General features: G+C 43.0%; 1 protein-coding gene across 6 annotated transcripts in view; it reads right to left on the bottom strand.

Annotated features, from left to right (window-relative positions):
• SCAF8 (SR-related CTD associated factor 8) overlaps nucleotides 1–17,777 on the bottom strand; it is a 219,365-nt gene that overhangs the window by 5,112 nt on the left and 196,476 nt on the right. For 2 of the 6 annotated variants that reach the window (XR_006780958.2, XR_015726152.1), the window contains exons 23-24: nucleotides 7,885–8,057; nucleotides 6,738–6,770 (exon numbers count right to left, since the gene is read on the bottom strand). The gene's annotated coding sequence lies outside the window, so the exon portion shown is untranslated. Of the gene's footprint in view, nucleotides 1–6,737; nucleotides 6,771–7,884; nucleotides 15,114–17,777 lie in introns of all 6 variants that reach the window. The other 4 variants (XR_015726151.1, XR_015726153.1, XR_015726150.1 and 1 more) reach the window with 3 other exon arrangements.

The following is a 17,777-nucleotide window of genomic DNA, read 5'->3' as shown; positions in this document are numbered from 1 at the left end:
CACATCTTCTTTATCCATTCACCTGTTGATGGACATTTGGGCTCTCTCCATATTTCAGCTGTTGTAGATAATGCTGTTATAGACATCAGGGGGGCATGTAACCCTTTGAATCAGTATTTTTGTATCCTTTGGGTAAATACATAGTAGTGCAATTGCTAGATCATAGGGTAGCTCTATTTTTGAGGAACATCCGTACTGTTCTCCAGAGTGGCTATACGAGTTTGCGTTCCCACCAAGAGTATGAGAGGGCTCGCCTTTCTCCACAGCCTCACCAACACCTGTTTCTCCTTGTGTTGTTAATTTTGGCCATTCTGACAGGTGTGAGGTGGTATCTCGTAGTTTAGTTTATTGATTGTGTCCTTCACAGTGCAGAAGCTTTTTCTTTTTAAAATGCCAATAATTCATTTTTGCTTTTGTTTCCCTTGCCTGTGGTGACATGTCTAGTAAGAAGTTGTTAAGGCTGAGGTCAGAGAGGTTTCTGCCTGTGTTCTCTAGGATTTTGATGGTTTCTTGTCTCACATTAAGGTCTTTCATCCATTTTGAATTTATTTTGTGTATGGTGTAAGAAAGTGGTCCAGTTTTCCCAATACCTTTTGTTGAAGAGACTGTCTTTTTTTAAAAAACACTTTATTTATTTGAGAGAGCAAGTGACTACATGAATGGAGGTGGGGGAAGAGCAGAGGGAGAGGGAGAAGCAGACTCCCTACTGAGCACGGAGGCCCCACTCAGGGCTGGATCCCAGGACCCTGAAATCATGACCTGAGCCAAAGGCAGATGCCTAACCGACTGAGCCACCCAAGTGCCCCAAAGAGACTGTCTTTTTTCCACTGGATATTCTTTCCTGCTTTGTTGAAGATTAGTTGACCATATAGCTGTGGGTACTTTTTAGTTTTATTGATTATTTCCTTTGCTGGGCAGAAAATTGTATTATGATGTAGTCCCACTAGTTTATTGTTTTGCCTCTGCTTCCCTTGCCTCAGGAGACATATATAGGAAGAAGCTGCTACAGCTGATGCCAGAGACATTACTACCTGTGCTCTCTCCTAGGATTTTTATGGTTTCAGGTCTCACATTTAGGTCTTCAATCCATTTTAAATTTATTTTTGTTTATGGTGTAAGAAGGTGGTTCAGTTTCATTCTTTTGCATATAGCTGTCCAGTTTCCCCAGTACCATTTGTTGAAAAGACTGTCTTTTTCCCATTGCGTATTCTTTCTGCCTTTGTCCAAGATTAATTGACCATATAATTACAGGCTTATTTCTGGGTTTTCTATTCTGTTCCATTGATCTATGTGTCTGTTTTTGTGCCGGTGCCATACTATTTTGATTACTACAGCTTTACATTATATCTTGAAATCTGGCATTGTGATACTTCCAATTTTGTTCTTCCTTTTCAAGATTGTTTTGGCTATGCCGGGTCTTTTGTGGTTCCATACAAATTTTAGGATTGTTAGTGCTGGTTCTGTGAAAGGTGCTATTGGTATTTTAGGGACTGCTATAGATTGCTATCGGTAGTATGGACATTTTAATAATATTTGTCCTTCTAATCCATGAGCATGGAATATCTTTCCATTTGTGTCATCTTCACTTTCTTTCATCACTGTTTTATAGTTGTCAGAGTACAGGTCTTTTATCTCTTTGATTAGGTTTATTCCTAGGTATTTTATTATTTTTGGTATAATTGTAAATGGGATTGTTTTCTTAGTTTCCCCTTCTGCCATTTCATTCTTAGCGTATAGAAATGAGATGGATTTCTGTACATTGATTTTTGTGTACTGCAACCTTATTGAATTCATTTATCAGTTCTAGTCAATTTTTGGTGGAGTCTTTCAGGTTTTCTATATATGGTACCATGTCATCTGCAAATAGTGCAAGTTTTACTTCTTCCTTACCAATTTGGGTGCCTTTTTTTGTTGTTGAGTTGTTGAGGATTTTTACATCTATGTTCATCTGAGATATTGGCCTGTAGTTCTCTTTTTGGTTGGATATTTATCTGGTTTTGGTATCAGGGTAATACTGACCCATGGAATAAATTTGGAAGCTTTCCTTCCTCTTCTATTTTTTGGAATAGTTTGAGAAGAATAGGTATTAAGTCTACTTTAAACATTTGGTAGAATCACCTGTGAAGCCATCTCATCCTGGACTTTTGTTTGTTGGGGAGTTTTTTTAGTTTTTTTATTTTTTATTTTTTAAAGATTGTATTTATTTATTTGACAGCAAGAGAGGCAGCCAGCAAGCAAGGGAACACAAGCAGGGGGAGTGGGAGAGGAAAAAGCAGGCTCCCAGTGGAGAAGCCTGATGTGGGGCTCGATCCCAGAACACTGGGATCACGCCAAAGGCAGACGCGTAATGACTGAGCCACCCGGGCGCCCCGTTGGGGAGTTTTTTTAATTACTGATTCAATTTCTTTGATGGTAATTGGTCTGTTCAAATTTTCTATTTCTTCATGATTCAGTTTTGGGAGATTATACATTTCTAGGAATTTATTCTTTTCTTCTAGGTTGTCCAATTTGTTGGCACGAAACTTTTTCATAATATTTTCTTACAATCCTTTGTACTTCTGTGGTGCTGGTTGTTATTTCTCCTCTTTGATTTCTGATTTTGTATGAGTCTTCTCTCTCTCTTTCTTTCTTTCTTTCTTTTTTTTTTTATGAGTCTAGCTAAAGATTTATCAATTTTGTTGATCTTTTCAAAGAACCAGCTGGTGGTTTCAGTGATGTGTTCTACTGGTTTTTTGTGGGGTTTTTTGTGTTTTTTTTTTTTTTTAGTTTCTATTTCATTTATTTCTCCTCTAGTCTTTATTATTTCCTTCTGGTTTCCTACTGGTTTTAGGTTTTAGGTGTATTCTTCTTTTTCTAGCTCCTTTAGTTGTAAGATTAGGTTGTTTGCGATGTTTCTTGCTTCTTGAGGTAGGCTTGTATTGCTATAAACTACCCTCTTATAACAACTTTTGCTGCATCCCAAAGATTTTTGGACCATTGTGTTTTCAATTTCATTTGTCTCCATGTATTTTTAATTTCCTCTTTGATTTCTTGGTTGACACATTCACTGTTTAGTAGTATGTTATTTAACCTCCATGTATTTGTGTTCTTTCCAAATTTTTTCTTGTGATTGATTTCTAGTTTCATAGTGCTGTGATGAGAAAAGATGCATGGTATGACTTCAGTTTTTTTTAATTGGCTGAGATATGTTTTGTAGCCTAAAATGTGATCTATTCTGGAGACTGTTCCATGTGCACTTGAAAAGAATGTGTATTTTCCTGTTTTAGGATGGAATGTTCTGAATTACCTGTTAGATCCATCTGGTTCAATGTGTCATTCAAAGCCACTGTTTCCTTGATTTTCTGTTTGGATGCTCTATCTATGGATAAGAGTGGGGCGTTAACAGCCCATATTATTATATTACTATCGATTAGTTCCTTTATGTTTGTTATCAGCACCTTTTTGGATTTGTGTGCTCACATGTTGGTGCATAGACATTTATAATTATTATATCTTCTTGTTGGATTGTTCCCTTTATGATTATATAGTGTCCTTCTTTGTCTCTTGTTACAGTCTGTTTTAAAGTCTGTTTTGTCTGATATAAGTATTGTTACTCTGGCTTTCTTTGCACTTCAATTTGCATAGTAAATGCTCTTCTATCCCTTCACTTTCAATCTGCATGTGTCTTTAGGTCTAAACTGAGTCTCTTGTAGGCAGCCTATAGATGGGCCTTCCTTTTTTATCCATTCCATCACCCTATGTCTTTTGATTAGAGCATTTAGTCCATTTACATTCAAGGTAATTATTGATAGGTATGTACTTGTTGCCGTTTTATTACTTGTTTTATGGTTGTTTTTGTAGTTCTCCTCTGTTCCTTTCTTCTCTTGCTATCTTCTCTCATGTTTCACTGGCTTTCTTTTTTTTAAGATTTATTTATTTATGTTTAGGGCGAGAACATGAGTGGGGGGAGCGGCTGAGGGAGAGGGAGAAGCAGGCTCCCTGCTGAGCAGGGAGCCAGATGTGGGGCTTGATCCCAGGACACTGAGATCATGACCTGAGCCAAAAACAGACACTTAACCGACTGAGCTACCCAGGCACCCCTGGCCTGCAAAGTTTCTGCTGAAAAATCTGCTAATAGCCTTATGGAGTTTCCCTTGTATGTAACTGTTTTCTTTTCTCTTGCTGTTTTAATAATTCTCTCCTTACCACTACTTTTTGCCATTTTAATTATGTGTCTTGATGTGGACCTCCTTGGGTTGATATTGTTTGGGACTCTCTGTACCTCCTGCATCTGGATTTTTGTTTCCTTTCCCAGATTTGGGAAGTGTTTAGCTATTATTACTTCAAATAAATTTTCTGCCCCCTTTTCTCTCTCTTCTCTTTCTAGGATCTCTGTAATGCAAATGTCATTATGCTTGATGGTACTGAGTTCTCTAAGCCTCTTTTCATTTTTTTTCCCTATCTCCTGTTCAGCTTGATTACTTTCCATTACCCTGTCCTCCAGGTCACTGATTCATTCTTCTACTTCCTCTTGTCTACTATTTATTCCATCCAGTGTATTTTTTAAAAAGATTTATTTAGGGGTGCCTGGGTGGCTCAGTTGGTTAAGTGTCTCCCTTCGGCTCTGGTCTTGATCCCAGGGTCCTGGGATGGAGCCCCACATTGGGCTCCCTGCTCCCCCTGCTGGTGCCCTCTGTGTCAAATCAGGGGGGAAGAGAGAAAGAATCCTCAAGCAGACTCCCTGCTGAGTGCAGAGCCTGACATGGGGCTCGATCTCAGGACCCTGAGCTCATGACTTGAGCCAAAATCAAGAGCTGGCCAATCAACCAACTGACCCACCCAGGCGCCCCCCCCCCCCGCATCCAGTGTATTTTTAATTTCAGTTATTGAGTTCTTCATCTCTGATTGGTTCTTTTTTATGTTTTTTGTCTCTTTGTTAAGGGTCTCACTGAGGTTTTCCACTGTTTTCTCAAGTCCAGTGAGTATCTTTGTGACCATTACTTTATATTCTCTATCAGGCACATTACTTATCTCCATTTCATTTAGGTCTCTTGCTGTGATTTTGTCCTGTTCTTTCATTTGGGACATATTCCTCTATCTCATTTTGTCTAACTCTCTTTGCCTGTTGCTATGTGTTAGGAAAGTCAGCTACATCTCCCGTTCTTGAAAGTAGTTTTGTAGAAGAGCTTCTGTAGTGCCCTGTGGTGCTGTGTCCCCTGTTCACCAGTACTTGGCACTTCAGGGGAATCTCCTGTGTGTTTTGTGTGCCCTACTGTTGGGCCTAAGCTGCAGTTGTCTGCAATGGCTCTCTTTGCCTGTTGCGGGCAGGCGTAGGTCCCTGTGGTTGTTAGAGGGCCAGTCTAGGGCTGTCTTCGGTTTGAGTTGAGTCAGACTAGACATTTGCCAGAGATGTGTTAGCACCGAACTGCCGGGCACTTTCTCCGTGTTGTCTTGAGAAGCTTTCATTGCTGGGTAGGGCCTGCGATCAGACCAGATGTCTGCTCCCAACCCACAAATGGGACTGGTGTATATGGTCATCTTTCCCTATCTCAGGGTAGGAGTCACGTCACAGTGGTGCTGGCCCCTGTCAGGGCTGCTTGCACACTGCCAGGCCTGTGGCACTGCTTTGGATGGGCTCCAGCCAAGTGTGTATTGGAGGGAGTGGGTCCACGGGAGACCACAGTGGCTGGGCTCGTGGTGCCAGCAAGGTCCTTTGCTCCTGGAGAAGACTCTCTTTCTCAGTTCCCTTATCCCGCGACACTTGCTCTTGGACTTTATCACTCTGGTTGGACTCTTCCTGAATTCCTTTTACTTCCTCCCAACCCCATTCATTACGTTCAGACATTTCCACTCTCCCCTGAGCAGCATTGTCTTCCTAAGCTTCAGTTAGGTACGTGCTGCTGCTGCTGCTGCTGCTGGTGCTTCTTATCAAAAGCATTAGCATGTGGGGTTTGGATGCCACGGTGCTAAGTGGGCCAGAAGAAAGGAGTAACAGATACACTTCCGCTGGCTGACAAAGAGAGCTTACTCCACATTTGAAGTGGAGGGTTGTTGGTGTGGAGTCATCTGATATCTGGGCAGGATCTTTAGAAGTGAAGTGATTTTTTGAAATTAAACTACCTAGAGAATGGACATGGTCAAGATATTAGACTAGCAGCTTTCTCCTTTAAGCTGAGCTATGACATCTGTTCAGGTGTACCAGTGTATAGTTGAAGAGACGCCCACGAACTTATTTTGTACCTCCTCAGAAAGTTATACTTCGGGGGTGCCTGGGTGGTACAACGGTTAAGCGTCTGCCTTTGGCTCAGGGCGTGATCCCAGCGTTATGGGATCCAGCCCCACATCAGGCTCCTCCACTTGAGCCTGCTTCTTCCTCTCCCATTCCCCCTGCTTGTGTTCCCTCTCTCGCTGGCTGTCTCTATCTCTGTCAAATAAATAAATAAAATCTTTAAAAAATAAAAAAATAAAAATAAAAAAAGAAAGTTATACTTCGGTGAGGATATACCACTTTGGGGTTTGGGTACAAACTAGGGTATTCAAAACTAGGGTATTAAATCAGCTAAAACCTGACCTTGAGCTCAGATTTATATGCTTCTCAATTTTTTTTTTTTAAATCCAGCATATCTCAAAAGAAAGAAAAAGTCTCAGGGTACTCTATAACTATAATAGTGGACATTCATCAAATGTGTCATATATATATCATCTATTTATGTATATACGGAATATACATATTTTCGTGTCAGTACATATAGTCTTACCTGATTCTCTTAACAGCCTTATCCTATTGCATTCTTAAAAAGGAATTTACAAACATTAGTGTTAGAACAGAGAAATGATGTCATACAGAAAAAAATCTGCTTTTTAAACTTGTGTCTAGCATATAACATAAATACTGAATTAACAGACATAGAATTCATGAATCTTTATTGTCTTAAATTACAGCAATAATATCTTGAATTTGTAGCTATTCTTTCTTTTTTAATCCAAACTTTCTAACTATAAGCTTTAAATAAGCCATGAGCTTTAAAATACAAACTTCAAATTTTTAAATTAGATATAGTTTTCTATAGGACCATTTATAACCTTTCTATAAGAGATTAGACTTGTATCATTACACTACCACGAATAGGTTTCCATTAAAAAATAAAAAATAAGTTTGATATTGAAATTTTCTCTTCTGAATTATTATGAAATTACCATCAGTATCTGCAGTGACCCCCCCAAAGGTATAGGATTGATGAAATCTTTCTGCCATGAATTTTTCTCTGTTACTGAATTTTACAAACACTGACATTTTACCATTTTTCCAAAAAGAAAAGAAAGAAAGAAAATATGGCTGTTGTCTATTCTTTATGCCTCTGGAATAGTTTGCTTCCTTCCTTAACCCCACCCTTTATCGCCCTCTCCCAAGAAGGTATGGGGAACTACATACATTTGCATATTTTATTATTCTGTCAATGGAATGAGAGTCCCTGCAAACACACTTTCCCTCGTGGAATTCCCTCATAACAGACAGCCTGTTTTAAACAAGCAGCCCGGTGATCAGGAGACGACCCAGAAGCTCAGTGCAGGGGGCTGCCGGCCTTCTTCCTCTCAACTCACAGCCTGGCTGTCTCTATCCTCTGCGAATATATACTCCCTGCCAGCAATGCCACAGAGAATTTATAAAGCAATTTCAGTTCCTTGTGACGAGGTAGACCCAATTTATCACCCGTTTTAGAAAATGTTTTGTTAAAGCACCGTTTTCTATCACAAGAGGATCTTGTTAATTTCTGTGGCGTCCTACCTCAACCTGAAATTTGACTGAGAAATCCACACCCCCCCCCCCCCACTATTACTAGGAGCCAGCAGCGCTCCTGCTGCTACCTGCTCACACAGAAACCTGAAGGCGGTCGGTTTACTTACTGGAGAAGGAAGTGGCTCAGAATCTGCCTTTTGTCATCACAATGAGGTCATGAGAAACAAGCCCTCCTGAGAGGAGCACTCTCTTGTCTCAGCAGCACTGTCCCGACGGCAAGGGGAGCAGCGGGGTGACTGACTGCAGTGCTGCAGACCGTGACCCCACACGCTTCCAGTTCCTGCGAAGAGTAAATGAACAAGCAGTGTGTCATAGGGTCACCCCGGCCATCCACAGCCCCCAGGACCACCACCCCACCTATTCCTCCTGGAAAGCTACATTTTGCTCCCATTTCATTCCCAGTCCAACACAATTTCAGCAATACAAAGGCTGACTAGTGGAGGAAGACAAAAAACAAATTTCCAGAGAATGATGCCTGCTACCCTGCCCTGTGCACACTCACTCTGCCATTCTGCCACCTCCCAGATGCCCCCCTCCTCGGTCTTGCTCCCTACCTCACTCAGGACCTTCCCTGCTTCCCACACGGCTTGGAGCTGCCTCTGACCTTCATGCCCACAACCATTTGGTCTTCAGCCTTCTCCTTGTCACCTCCTAGAGAGCATCCAAACCTCTCCTCCTCTCCAGCATTCCCACCAGAACGGGAATGCGCAGGCGCCCGACAATCACCGCAAGTTCCCGGTAACTCTCGGACACTTCGGAACCGGGGAAAGTGGCGTCTGTCTGTGAACACCTACCAGCTCTGTGCTTCCACTGCCTTACGACTATTTGTCCCCCTCCCTAACTGGACAGTGGACCCTAGGGTGGGGGTATACTCCTCATCTGGGAAATGGGACAGTACTATCACCTGTCTCATCAGGTGCTTACAAGATGCATATGAAATAACTTATCTGAAGCACTGAGCTCAGCGCTTGGCAGAGCAAACGCTCGATAAATGTTAACATGTCATCTCCTCTCCCTCGGCTAGTAGACAGTGAGGGTGTCGCTGTGCCTGGTCCAGGACTCCGAACATCATAGGCACTTCAGGGCCACTTGCCACACGAGTTTCCTCAGTGGAGCCGCGTCCGTCTCTTGCTGGGCACACACATGTTGCAAAGCCCTGCTCAGTGACGTGGCAACTGGATGCTTAGCCCCCACGGGCGGGAGTCTCTTATTTCTTTCCCGTCTGTCACATTAACTTCCTCTATTTGTTAACATTAACTAGGTTCGGAAAAAATTCCTTTTTCCCTTTTCCCCTTTCATCTGGGAGCTGCTCGTGGATCACTGTTCCCTGCAGGCTCGAGTTCACCTTCATCTGAAGGTGCAGATAAGAAACGCTGTCAGAGCTCTTTCGAGGTGACCTAACCCTCTCTGCACCGAAATTACATGGTTAGCAGAGGTTCCCCTTTAATGAAAATCCAGTGCCCTTCCTTCTCTGGCCATATCACGCTGCATCATCCCAGATGTGATGTAAAGCACTGACCGTCATACATTTTCAAGGAAAGTGGATGTGTGCGTGCACGCGTGTGTCTGCATGGGCTCGTGTGTACATATGCGCCCGCGTGTGTGTGCATGCACTCTCACGGCACAGTGTCACAGCTAACGGCCCCCGCTGCAGTCAGAATGTCTGGTTTAAATCCTGGCTGCACGTCTTACGCCAGTTTTGTGACCTTAGGAAATGACTTACCCCTCCAAGCCTATTTCCTCATGTGGAAAGGGGGATAATAATAGAGCGTACCAGATGGGATCAAATGGGGATTAAATGAGTTCATATCTTGTAAAGCACACAGTAAGCACCATGTGTTATACAAGCTAAAAACAATTATAGAATTCTTTTATCTTGATGCTTCCTTTTCAACATATTTTCAAACACGAAAAATACGTAATATGTGCCACAGCATGGGCTGTGTCCGACGTAGGGGGTCTTTATTGCTCTTTGATGGACTGCTATCTGAATTCATATGAACAACACAACCCTGGACCACTCTGTGGAACAACACAGATGATTTTAGCACAGAACCAGCATTGGGTAAAGAAACTCAACTGTATACTAGCCCAGGGAGAGGAAATTCAGAGACTGATGATACACTCACATTTATTGAGCGTTTGCTCTGGGCCAAGCACTGAGCTCAGTGATTCAGATAATTTATTTCATTATTCTTGCAACTGCCTCACGAGATAGGTAACATTATTGTCCCATTTCACAGATGAGGAGTCACCTGGGTCATAAAAAGGGTAAGCAACTTGCCCATGGTCATAGAGCTGCTTCCCAGCTGACCCAGAGTGGACGGGTCTGATCACCAATTGTACGGGGAAGACGGGACTCTTCATTTTATTAATGAATTCCTTTCCGTTTGGAAAATATAGTTCCAGATTTCCAAGTTAATTATCATTGTTACCACATGGATGTTTATTAAATATTGGCTGTTGATTACAATGACCGAACCCTAGACCACATTGGGAAGCTGGCCATGGCCTTCTGGGTTCCTTCCCCAATATCTCCTCTAGGTCCCAGGACAGAAATCACACAATAAACCACTGGCTGTTGCTAAGAGCTTAAGCCATGAACTTTCTCAGGGGACATTTGTATTTAATTGAAAAACCAACAATGCCTTTGAGAACAAAAGGGATGATGAGACACTGTGAATGGAATCTCAGACATTCATATGAGCGATGAGGGTGATTTAATCGTGGAGGCCTCCCCGCAGCCCGTCAATCACTCCGACAGATCGACCCTGATGGCACACATTTATATGAGGAAATGTTGTGACTGCACTGAGTAATTTCCGTAATTCCCTTCCTGGTGAGACCTTGGCCTGAGTTATCCTCTACTGCAAAGTACACATGGTTGTAAACTCCGACTATTTCCTCAATCAGTGTCAATCCTGACTCAAGCCAGTTTAGGCTAGTCATGAAACAAGAACCAGAAAAGCAAAAGCCCCCGACCCTTGCCACATCGGTGTACTTAAGGCAATGGATACCAGGGTAGATATAAACTTGAGAACAACTACGTGGAGAGAGGCATATCTGCACACTGAGGATGCAGGGGACCATGAATCCCCCGTGCAGGGAAAACGTAGGCTCAGATCCCGAGTTGAATATAAAATGTGGGGACGGGAACAGAAATCTAATTATCTTTGCTTTTCCATTATTGAACTCAACTCAGTACACCAGCATCCCACAGCACCTGGGGCCCTTGGGGTACACAGGACCTAAAAGCTGTCCTCTGGCTCTCAGTCTAAAGCTGGCTTTTTTTTTTTTTCTTTTCAATTCATTGCTCCACTAGATAGGGGCTTCTCAAGGGGCCCCAATTCCCTGGGGCTGACCCCCAGGAACACCACTTTGGGATCTCCAAATATTTTCTGGGTTATTTTATCCCCATCTCCAGGGACAGGGGCACAGCCTCACACAGCAACCAGCTAAACTCTCTGATCCTTTCTGTACCCCAGCTCCCTTGGCCCTGTGCCCCAGCCCAGGACAGGTGTTTATCTCCAGTCTCAGAGTAAGTTTGTGCATGGGGTCAGGGGGTCATTGTCCTTAGGATATCACACATGCTTCTCTGTTGTACAGTTTTCCTTTGAAATGCCCAAAATGAACAATCTGGTTCTTAACTTCATGCTTCTAGAGATAGAAGAAGAGCTTATATTAGACCAACCCTTCTGATCCGAAAAACTAGCAGTAAATCTGGATAAACCATCAGGCACACAAACTCATGTCTAGAGTCATTAAAGAGCTGCCCAGACAGCATGGTCTAGGACCAAAATCTCTGAGAAAAGGGAATTCTGGAGAGAGGAGCCCAATATTCAGTGTCCTTTTCTCCTAGAGGCGTTTTCCCATCACTAAGCTACCAAGACAGCCAGAGAGAAGGTATCTGCAAGAATTGGGCCCCATAAAAGTCTGGCATCCAGACTATGCAAAGAATTTAGACAAATCAATTAACTAAAAAAAACAAAAACAAAAACAAAAAAAAAACAGTCATTGCAATTAAAAATGGGCAAAAGGTTGGAACAGTTACTATACAAAAAAGAAAAAAAAAGATAACCAAATAGCTCATAAACATGCAAAAAGATATTCTACCTCAGTCATCAGGGAACCAAAAACTAAGACAACAAAGAGACCCTACAGCATACCCTCCAAATAGCTAAAAATAAAAAGACGATCATCTCAAGTGTGAGCGAAGCTGTGTATAAGTCTCATAATTGCTGGTGTGAGTATAAATTCATATAATCACTTTGGAAAAACTTTATGACGGTGACTCCAAAAATTGAATCAATGCAGAATCTATAATCTTGAAATTCTAATCCCATGTGTATACCCAACAGAAATGCACTTAAACGTGCTCAGTGTAGGTATAAGAACGTTTACAGCAACATTACTTGTATGTGATAGTCCAAACAAGACACAATCCAAGTGTCCCTCAACAACAGAATAGATGGGAGTGTGATATATTCATATGATGGAACACCGTACAGCAGAGTAAAGAAATCAACTCTGGCATGAATCTTACAAACATAATGTTGAGAGAAAGGAGCCAGACATAAATTAATTGGTACTAGGTAGTTCCCTTTCTAGAAAGTTAGAAACAGGTGAAACTACTCTCTGGTGTAGGCGTCAGGATAGCGGTCACCTCTGCTGACCGTGAAGGGACCAGGGAAGGGAGGTGTGCTGGTAGTGTTCTATTTGTTGAACTGGACTGTAGTTACAGATATGTTCATTGGCGTAAATCCACAAAGCTGTATCTTAGAATCAGTGCCTTTTTCTGTACTGATGTAATTTTAATTAAAATGTTAGTAAGACAAGCATTCATCACGCAGACTCTTGACATCGCACATCAGAGCTATAGCTTTTCATGCACTTGGTCTTTGTGCAAAATAGGATATAAGCATCATTAGGACTGGCATGGCTTCTTGGATCTCATCATTAGACCTGATCGCATTTGCCTGTTGGCGAGGCCTACTCGTGTTCCTCACCTTCAAACTGAAGTTCTTGAGATGAACCAGCACCCCACCTTCGTGAGCTCACCTCCAGAGTTTGCTTGTTTTAATTTGCTATGAATCTTCTTGAAGTCCCGCTACAGTCCTTCAACCCAAAGACTCCTTCTGCCCCGAAAAGCAAACTCGCTCTCCGTGTTCCTGCCTCCAGCACGGAGAGCACAAAGACAGCAAGCTCCTCTTCAGGGGTATCCTTGAGATCAAGGACCACCACTCCCAGGCCTGGCCTCTCTAGCCCCCTTGATTTTCCCTTATCTTCCTTTGTGCCACAGCTTTGAGCAAAAGCTCAGAAGTATTTTCTGAGCCACTGCTCAGAAGTATTTGCTTTTTTCCATCCTGGCCTCCTGAGGGGTGACATTGGGGGAAGGAAGTATAGGAACACCCTGGGCTTAGTTTAATCATTTTGATACCAGAACCTGCCACATTCACGTGACTCAAGGTTTTGTGATGCAAATGTGTCTGCAGGTCCCAGGTGGTGAAGTGGCAGAGTGGGGTGAGGCCGTGGCGAAGCTGCCATCCAGAAGCAGACGGGGCACCTGGAGAAGGGCCTCAGGCTTCAGCAGCACGGGCAGAGCTGGGAGCAGACCCTCAGAGCACCTTCCTGATGAGGAAAGAGCCAGGGTCAAATCTTGGTCCTACTCAAGAGTACCGTTACTAATGACTGAGGGTACTCATCGGTTGTTATGGCGTACCAGGCATCAGGCTCTCTTAGTTCATCTTCAAATCAACCCAAAGGGGTAGAAATGGTTTATTTTGCAGATGAGACAACTAAAGCCAAGACAGAAGAAATAGCTTGTCCAAGTTTTCGTGGCTAGTAGAAGTAGTAAAGCCAGGGTTCAAATCCAAGGTTCCTGTCCTCCAAACCAAGGGCTAAGGAAAACATGAACATATGGGACTAGTAACTAGTGAAAGCTGCCCAAGATGTGATAAGACGTGCACACAGTCACTATCTACCAGACAGACCGAGAAGCGCCACGGGAAGAGAACAGGCAAGCGTCGTGATCATTTTTGGCTGCAGGGGACTCCATCAGTAGTGCTGAGGTGAGCGGGGACATTTACTCTCCATGTTACAATATTATGAAAATCTGACTTTTCAGATTGGAGGCCTTTTCTATAATGACACAGTGGGGCTGAGCTGAGCAGACACTTTTAGAATTCCTCCTTGCAGCGGAAAGATTCTGGATTTAAATATCAGTGGAATATAATTGAAAAGCTAGAGTTATCCCGAGGATGCCCAGCCACACCCCTGTCAGGTCCCTCCCAGCACCACGGGTAAGACCCTGAAAAGACCGTGGGGGCCTCAGTACTGTGTGCACTCTCCAAATGCCTTTCCGGCCATGGAATGTTCGTGAATTTTTATTGCAGGATAGACAACCACTTATCTCTTTGAAAGAAAAGCAAAATGGGAAACACTGCTTTCATAAATGATTGCAGGGTATATTATCATCTATAGAAAATAGTAATTTTCTTTTTAAACAAAGAAATGACTTCATTGTCATTGCCATATGTTTACTATAATAGACCATTTGTGGAAGTTGCTACAAGTTGCCCCCCAAAACTTCAAGGTTTACATTCAGCCATTTATATTTCTATTTAGGCACTGTGGTTTTCCCCAGCATGGCTCTTGTCTGGGGCTTCAAATTTTAGAGGAAAGCCTACAGATTGAGGGCCAGCCTAAAGTACCAAAATTTGGTAATGGGGTAGACACGAGGAAGACTCCTATTCAAGCAATATTTACAATTTATTTTGGCAGAGCACTTTTTTCTTAGAAGTCTTCTAAGTTTCCAGTTCTTTTATTGAGGCTTTATTTGAAAGTCTGGCCTATGGATTCCCAACTTGTGAGCTGAAACATTCCTCTATGGTAACGTTTTCACAAAAATAGTGTGATAGCGAGAAGCAGAACCCATTGCATCCCCCATTTGCTCAAACGGTGCACCTTTATTTATTTATTCCTTATTCACCAGCTAAGGATGTACTCTGTGCCAGGCACAGCACAAGGCTCTGAAAATAAAAAGACATGGTTCACACTTTAGAGGAAGTTCCAGAGCACAGTGAGTGCTTATCCCTAGAATGCTTATCCTACTCTAGGACATTTTGGGGGCCAAGGAAGTGGGGGCAGCTACACCTAATACCTAGCATGCTGTCCTACAAGAGGGAAGCAAAGAAGCCCAGCCTGGGGAATTGGGAGTCACCTGTCCATCATCAGCCTGGTGGCTTTCAGACAGTTATGGCTTTAGCTTGATGCCCACGTGTCACATCTGTATCTGAAGGCCTGTTTGAGTTGCCATGAGAAAGGACATGGGGATACTCTGTAAAATATGGAAGTCTTACATCAGAGCCTGAATCAAAGGGAAAAACACAAAATCATGTGCATTTCAAAGCTTAATTCTGCAACACAGTCTCCAAGGTAATAGGATCTTCTTGTGTTCTTCCTGCAGTTTTGTTTCCTGATTACTCCCAAAAATATATAGACTTTTTTTTTTTAGATTTATTTATGTATTTGAGGGAGAGAGCGTGCACAAGTGGGGGGTGGGGAGAGGGAGAATCTTAAGCCGACTCCCCACTGAGCATGGAGCTTGATGAGGGGTTCGATCTCAGGACCCTGAGATCATGACCTGAGCTGAAATCAAGAGTCGGACATTGAACCAACTGAGCCACCCAGGTGCCCCTAGACGTTATTAAAATGAAAGGGACCAATGTGACTATTGATTCAGTGGCCGTGAAAAATGGTGACAAAAACATTAGACATAAGGAGTAGAAAATATTCCAGATAATAAGAGGATAAGCAAACAGCCTGCATCACTTCTCTGCTCATGTCCTTGCTGAGGAAATGCGGGAACATTGGATATGGTAGCATAAAAGTGACAGTCTAAATAAATACACGGGCTCTAATCCTGCTTCCATTAGTTTCTAGCTGTTTGACTTCAGATAAATCCCTTCATTTTCCTCTGGCTTCCTCAGTTTCCCCATGTGTCTAGTGGGGACAGTCCTACCTCACTGGGTTGTTATGAAGAGTTACAGGTGTGATGTTTGGTGCGTGGCCCCGCCAGGGACAGGTTTATCTGTATATTTTAATACATTAACATCATTTGTATTTAAATATCAAATTTTCCAAAATTATAATTGGTGTTATATGTAATTTATTATATATATGGAATTTTGAGAATTCTCAAGGTTTTGAAGGAGGTGATTTTTCAATATAAAAATTAAAAAAGCTGGGCGCCTGGGTGGCTCAGTGGGTTAAGCCTCAGACTCTATTTTGGCTCAGGTCATGATCTCAGGATTGTGAGATGGAGCCCCCAGACGGCTCAGTGCTAGGCATGGATACTGTTTAAGATTCTCTCTTGGCCCCTCCCACCTGGCTTGCTCTCTCTCTCTCTCTCTCTCCCTCCACCTCTCTCTCTCTCTCTAGAAAAAAAAAAATTAAAAAATAAAACAAGCTGACCGGTACTCACTTTTAAAAACCACACTGCACGGCGCTGCGTGTTGGACTTGCTGCGTTTCTCCGCGGAAATGAGAAGCGTTCGTAAAAAGCCAACACCGCCCCACCTCCCACACAGCACATATGTTTTTCTACTTTCTCCAGCAGTATGAGTCTCTAGTTTTAGTCTTTGGAAAAAGCTTCCCCAATTATATGAAATTAGTCATTTACCGTGTAGTAGAAGGGACCAGAAAAGAGCATTCAGGATTTCCATTTCACAAGAAATGTCTGGAAAGGTCTGGTCTCAGAAGCAGGAACTGTGTGTCACAGCAAGCGCACCCGGAGCGCCCCGAGCGGACTCAGAGCCGCCCGCACCGTGTTTCCAGCCCAGGGCTGCCCACCACCAGCTCTGATACCGGCAGGGCCATTTCTTCCTCACCCACATGACAGTTTGCCTGATGAAGAAAGTATGAGTTCCCATTTCTGCCAACCTTCTGGAGAAAATGCTTCTGGCTGCCCCCGGACAGGACCCTTTCCTCCCTCTCATGGTCACATGGGAGGGTCAGCTCGCCATTGAACTTGGACTGCGGAACTTTGGGTATTACTTGACACACGCAATTAAAGAAAAACAATTTTTTGAGTTGTTTTAACTTAGTAATCGTGACAGAGGAGGTTCCCCGTGATGGGGAAATGTCCGTGGAAGCGCAGAGGAATCTTTCTAAACTAAGGCAGAGGAATGGCACAGAATGTTTGTCTCACATCTGAGGATGGGGAGGGAGCCTTCTAGTGCTCACTCATGGGCTCTCCATACAAAACAAGGGCAGAGTCTGTCCATGTCTTTCTGTGGGGGGAAGAGTTTGCCTAATTTTTATGGTGACTCACATGTAAGCCTGAATTAAAAATCTGCTCAAGTTGTGTGAAATGAACAAGAGCTGAGTAAAACAGCTTCATGGTAGAGTTCTCTCCTGAATATAAAATTGATCAGGAAGATAAATCCAAATACTTTCTTTCCCCACTTGAATCCAAGATACATGCAGAAACTCACAAGTCTAGGCAACCCCTTAGTTTAAAACATTTAAGTCATATCAACTGAGCAAGAAAAAATTTTGAAACACACTAATCCTTTCATGAATTTTGTCATTAAAAACATTCTCAATATAATCAAGGGAAAATTAGTTTGAAAAAAAATGTTTTTCTGAGAGAGTGCGCAAGAGCGCACTTGTGAGGGTAGGGGAGGAGCAAAGGGAGAGAATTTTAGGCAGGCTCCACACCCATCCCCCATCCCTATGTGGAGCTTGATCTCAGGGCCATGAGATCATGACCTGAGCCAAAATCCAGAGCCAGGTGTTTAACTGACTGAGCCACCCAGGGCCCCAAAATGTTTTTAAAGGATGGTTCTTAGGGGTGCCTGGGTGGCTCAATTGGTTAAGTGTCCAACTCTTGATTTCAGCTCAGGTCATGATCTCAGGATCATGAGATTGAGCCCCAAGTTGGCTCCACGCTGGGCATGGAGCCTGCTTGAGATTCTCTCTCTCCCTCTCCCCCTGCCCCT

The sequence above is a fragment of the Ursus americanus genome, chromosome 11 (assembly GCF_024610735.1).
Source record: "Ursus americanus isolate L20-20 chromosome 11, mUrsAme1.1.p, whole genome shotgun sequence".
NCBI lineage: Eukaryota > Metazoa > Chordata > Mammalia > Carnivora > Ursidae > Ursus > Ursus americanus.
This window is presented reverse-complemented; position numbering and strand designations above follow the sequence as displayed.